This window comes from Callospermophilus lateralis, chromosome 2 (assembly GCF_048772815.1).
Source record: "Callospermophilus lateralis isolate mCalLat2 chromosome 2, mCalLat2.hap1, whole genome shotgun sequence".
NCBI lineage: Eukaryota > Metazoa > Chordata > Mammalia > Rodentia > Sciuridae > Callospermophilus > Callospermophilus lateralis.
Window position 1 is genome coordinate 47332781 of NC_135306.1, and position 5178 is coordinate 47337958.

At 34.0% G+C, this 5178-nt stretch overlaps 1 non-coding gene across 1 annotated transcript; it reads left to right on the forward strand.

The window, feature by feature from the left end:
- The first annotated feature begins 1342 nt into the window (after positions 1-1342).
- Positions 1343-1415, forward strand: Trnaa-agc (transfer RNA alanine (anticodon AGC)). Its single transcript has one exon. It is a non-coding gene; the product is annotated as a tRNA-Ala (tRNA).
- The last annotated feature ends 3763 nt before the right edge of the window (positions 1416-5178 follow it).

Consider the following 5178-nt stretch of genomic DNA (forward strand, 5'->3'; position numbering starts at 1 on the left):
CTCCTCCATCTATTCTTACTTCTGCAAACTTCCCCCTAAATCCACCTAAATCTAGTAAGTGATTAGATGGGAGTATAGGATGATATGAATGAAGCTGTGCTATAGCCATTCATCAGGATATTACTGGGGAAACTAAAATGCATGTTTGTTCTATTAGAAGAGCAAGAAGAAAAACTGGTGGCACTTATTTTTAATGTTTATTTTGTTTGTCACACTTATGGAGATATTGAAAATATATTGAAGTATCTGACCTTTTTCTTCCATGCACAAGCAGTGAACTTCCCAAAGATAAAGATGGAATAAAATGCACCCTTCCTTAGTGAACAATTCATTAAGTTTTGATAAACATATGTATTTATGGAACCACTGTGAGAAAACCCCTCAAAAATTGCTCTGGTGTTCCTCTGAAATTGATCCTATAGTCCTATCCCTAAACTCTGGGAAGGAATTATCTGGCTAAGAACCCTATAGTCTTTCTATTTTCAGAATGTCATGTAAACGGACATACAGAGCATGCAGCTTTTTGTCTGGTTTCTTTTACGCAGCACAATATTTCCCCCTGCTACTGGACCAGGGATTGAACTATCACTGAGCTACAGCTCCAACCCTTTTATCTTTTTTAATTTTGAGACAGAGCATCACTAAGTTGCTGATGCTGGTCTGGGACTTACAATCCTGCCTCAGCCTCCTAAATAACTGGCTTACAGGTGTGCACTGTTGCACCTAGTAGTGCTAGCACAATGCTTTAAAGAGTCATCCACATTGCTGCATATACCATTAGTTCACGCCTTTTTATTGCTAAATAATATTCCATTCCATTAATATAACAACAGTTTTTATCTACTCATTTGCTATTAAACATTATAGTTATTCCCAGTTTGTTTCTAGTTTCTAGTTTGAAGCTATTAAGAATAAAACTGGGGGCTGGAATTGTGGCTCAGTGGCAGAGCACTTGCCTCATACATATGAGGCACTGGGTTCAATCCTCAGTACCACATGAAAATAAATAATTAAAATGAAGGTATAAAAAAAAGAATAAAACTGCTTTATTTTCTACATATCTTTGTGTAGACATCTATTTTTATTTCTCTAGGGTAATGACTTATAAGTCATTATCAAACTATGCTCTTTAAATGATGAAACTGCATACTTCAAAGTTGTGTAGCTTGTTATATGATAAATTCTACCTAAAATATGTGTGTGTGTGTGTGTGTGTGTGTGTGTGTGTGTGTGAGAGAGAGAGAGAGAGAGAGAGAGAGAGAGAGAGAGAGAGAAAATGAATGGATGCAAGGGAAAGGGGACATTTTTATATTGTTGGTAAGAATGTAAATTTCTAGGGGCTGGGGATGTAGCTCAGTGGGTAGAGTGCTTGCCTAGCATGCATAAGGCCCTGGGTTCAATCCCCAGCACCACCAAAAAAAAAAAAAAAAAAAAAAAAAGAATGTAAATTTCTATAGACATTATAGAAAACACTAAGGAGATTCTTCAAAAAAATAAGCTGGGCACAGTGGTACATGCCTGTAACCCCAGTGGCTCCAGAAGTTGAGGCAGGAAAGTTCAAAGCCAGCCTCAGAAATAGTGAGGCAATAAAAAACTCAGTGAGACCCTGTCTCTAAATAAAATAGGAATGGGGATGTGACTCAGTGGTAGAGTGTCCCTGGGTTCAATCACTGGTACAGTCAATCAATCAAATCATCAATACAAAATACAGTTACCATATGATCCAGTGATCCCACCACTAGGTATATATCCAAAGGAAATGACATCAGTATATCGAAAAAATGTCTGCACTCCCATATTTATTGCAGCATTATTCAAAAAGCCAAGGATTGGGAACAAGCTAAGGGTCCATCAACTAATGCATGGGTATAGAAAATGTGTCTATACACAATCGGAATATCATCCATCCATAAAGAGAATGAAATCCTGTCATTTGCAACAATATGGATAGAAGTGGAGAATACGATGATAAAGTGAAATACACAAAACACAGAAAGACAAGTAGTGATGATCTCATATGTGGAATCCAAAAAACTCTTATCTTCTAGAAGTTAAGTGTAGACTGGTAGGGACCAGAGGCTGGGGAAGGCAGTGGGGAGGGAGAGATGGAGAGAAGTTGACCAATTGGTGCAAAGTTATAGTTAGAGAGGAATAAGAAATCCTGGTGTGTTACTGCACAGCAGGTTGACTATACATAACAATAATATGCATTATATTTCAAAAAGGTAAAAGAAAGGAGTTTGAGTAGTTTCACCACAAGAAATGATATTTGAGGAGATAGATACGTCTAATGTGATTTAAATATTAGATATTATATACAGGTATCAAAACATCACATTACCCCATACTATGTACATTTTTGTAATTTTATGCCTCAGTTAATTTTTTTTAAGTTAAAAAAATTCTGAACTATATTCTACATTTATGAGCTCTATAATAATATATGGTAGAAACTATTTTAAAATACTATGTTTTATCAGATGCCTGTGTCTAAAATCTTCCAATAGGGCAAATTCTACCGAAATAGAAAATGTCAGGTTTAAAACTAAATGTCTATAGAAAGTAGGGCGGAATGTAGAAATAAGAAAACATTCTTAACTCTCACCTTCTTATAAAAATAAACTTTCTATACTTTGAAGTCAAGCACCTATAAAGAGACTAAGATGGTAGAAAAAAATTTCATTTAAAATATCCCATAAATGAGATCTATGAGATTTATGAAACCAGTTAGATTTAATCCATTTACTCTTTATTATGGGTAATATAAATTCTCATTTGTTTCTACCATCCATGTTTTTAATCATTTTTTAGGGGAAGGGTAGTTTGGCAATGCTGGAAATTGAACCCAGAGCCTTGCACATGGAAGGCAACTGAGCTACAGCCTCAACCCCTCAAGTTTGTTTTTAATTTAATAAACTTTTTCTTTGTTTAATTGTGGTCTCCTTTCCTACCTCCCTTTGCTGTGATTAAATTTTCCATATTCAGTTGCTTTACCCTCCACTTATTTAAAAACTGTGACTTGAGTTATTTTTCCAATGTTAATGCTTAAATCTTTAACCAAATATTTGCTTTAACAATATCTAGTTACAATTCATACATCTGCTTGCCTCCTGAATCATTAAAGTATCTTAAAATTTTAATGGTGAACATATTATTATGATTTTTCAGAAGTCATTTTTGTTTTTTTAATTTTTATTTTTATTGATTTATTATAATTTTACATAATAGGGGAATTATATACACAATAAGACAACACAAAATTGTTTTCTAGTGTATATATGTTTTGTTTCAATATCTCTTTAAACACTGCAAAATTACCTATCATCATCATTACATTTTTTCTCATTTTTAAAAGTCTGATTTTTAATATATTAATTGTCTGAATTAATGAAATTCACCATGATATTTCCATACTTTCATACATCATGCATTGATCACAATGTCACTTTGTATCAGTATATTATGGACTCACTTAATAATGTCTCATGTTTCCCATATCTTGCTTTTTATCCTGGATTCTTTGTCTTTTTTTTTTTTTCCCTGAAACAGATCTTTTATTTGTGCTTTCATTGAGAATCTGCTAGTGCTCAGCTCTGCTATAGTTTGGATCTGAAATGTCCCCTGAAAGCCTGTGTGTCCCCCACTTGACACAATTGGGAGGTGGTGGAAACTGTAATAGATTCTTGAAGTGGATAGTGGGACCCCTCCCCTTCCTCTTTCTCTCTTTTGCTCCTGGCTGTCTAGTGAGCAGGTTTTCTCCACCACAAATTCCCTGCCATGATATACTGCTTCACCAGCCCAAAGCACCAGGGCTGATCAATTTTGGACTAGAACCTCTGAAACCATGAGCCAAAAAACCCCCTTATCTTTCTAAGTTTATTATCTCAAGTATTCATTTCAGTAAAAGAAAGCTAACTAACACAAACTCTTTCAGGCTTTGTTTGAAAATATGTCTATTTCTGCATTATTCTTGTAGACAAGTTTAGTTGTACATAGAATTTTTTTATTTATTATTTTATTTATTTTTATGTGATGCTGAGGATCAAACCCAGGCCCTCACACATGCTAGGCGAGCGTTCTACTGCTGAGCCACAACACCAGCCCCTTATTTTTTTTTAAAGAATAATTTTATAAAATTTATTTAGTTTTAGATGAACACACAGTGTTTTTATTTATTTTTATGTGGTGCTGAGGATCAAACCGGTGCCTCACACATGCGAGGTAAGCACTTTGCCACTGAGCTACAGGCCCAGCCCCTGTACATAGAATTTTAAAGATTAAAAATATGATTCTGTTTTCCCTTGCCCTCTTGCTGCATATGAGCGGTGTAGAAGTAAGTAAAATTGTTGTTTGGTGGACAATCTATCTCCACTCAATTTAAGATTTACTTATTCTTCTTGGTGTCATCTACCTATTCATCTATGTTATCCTCCATGGGACTCAAAGCACTTCTTTAATACTTTTCATCAATTCTAGAAAATTCTTAGCAATTGTTTTAAATATGTCCTTTCTGCCATTAAGTCTTCTTAAACTATTCTTTTTATCTCAAAATCTTCTATCTCTTTCTATACTTTCTGATTCCTCAAACCCTTTTTCAGTTCTCTTAGCTACTGTCCAAACTTTCTATTATCTATTATATAATTACTTGGACAGTATTTTTAAATTTCAAAAGCTAGTAATAAAAGATCTATCTGTTGTTTTTTTTTTTAACAAAACTGAATATGTATACATACATATTCACACACACAAACACACACACACACACACACACACACACACATATATATATATATATAAACTCCCACAAAGTAGATCTTAATTTTGTGCTTTCATATAAAGAAATAAAAATCTTCAAAAGAGACTTTCTAGAAATATAACTGTGACTTTTTTATATAGTGTTTTATTTTTGTTTACATTTATAGTCAAACATATCTCAAAGCATGGGTCTTTCTGGGAATCTTAATTCTATTAGCTTTTATTGGTTTTTGAGAAAAATAAACATATGCCCAACTCTAATATTTGCAGAGCAAAGACAGAGTAGCTTGCATTCGAGTTGGTGGATACTTTCACTGTACGTCTTTGTTTCCATAGAACTAAGAGGTTTGACATGTTGTCTTGTCTTCTTGGAGTTGCACAGGATTGGAAATCAGACAAGTCTATTACAATTTGAGAGCTCAC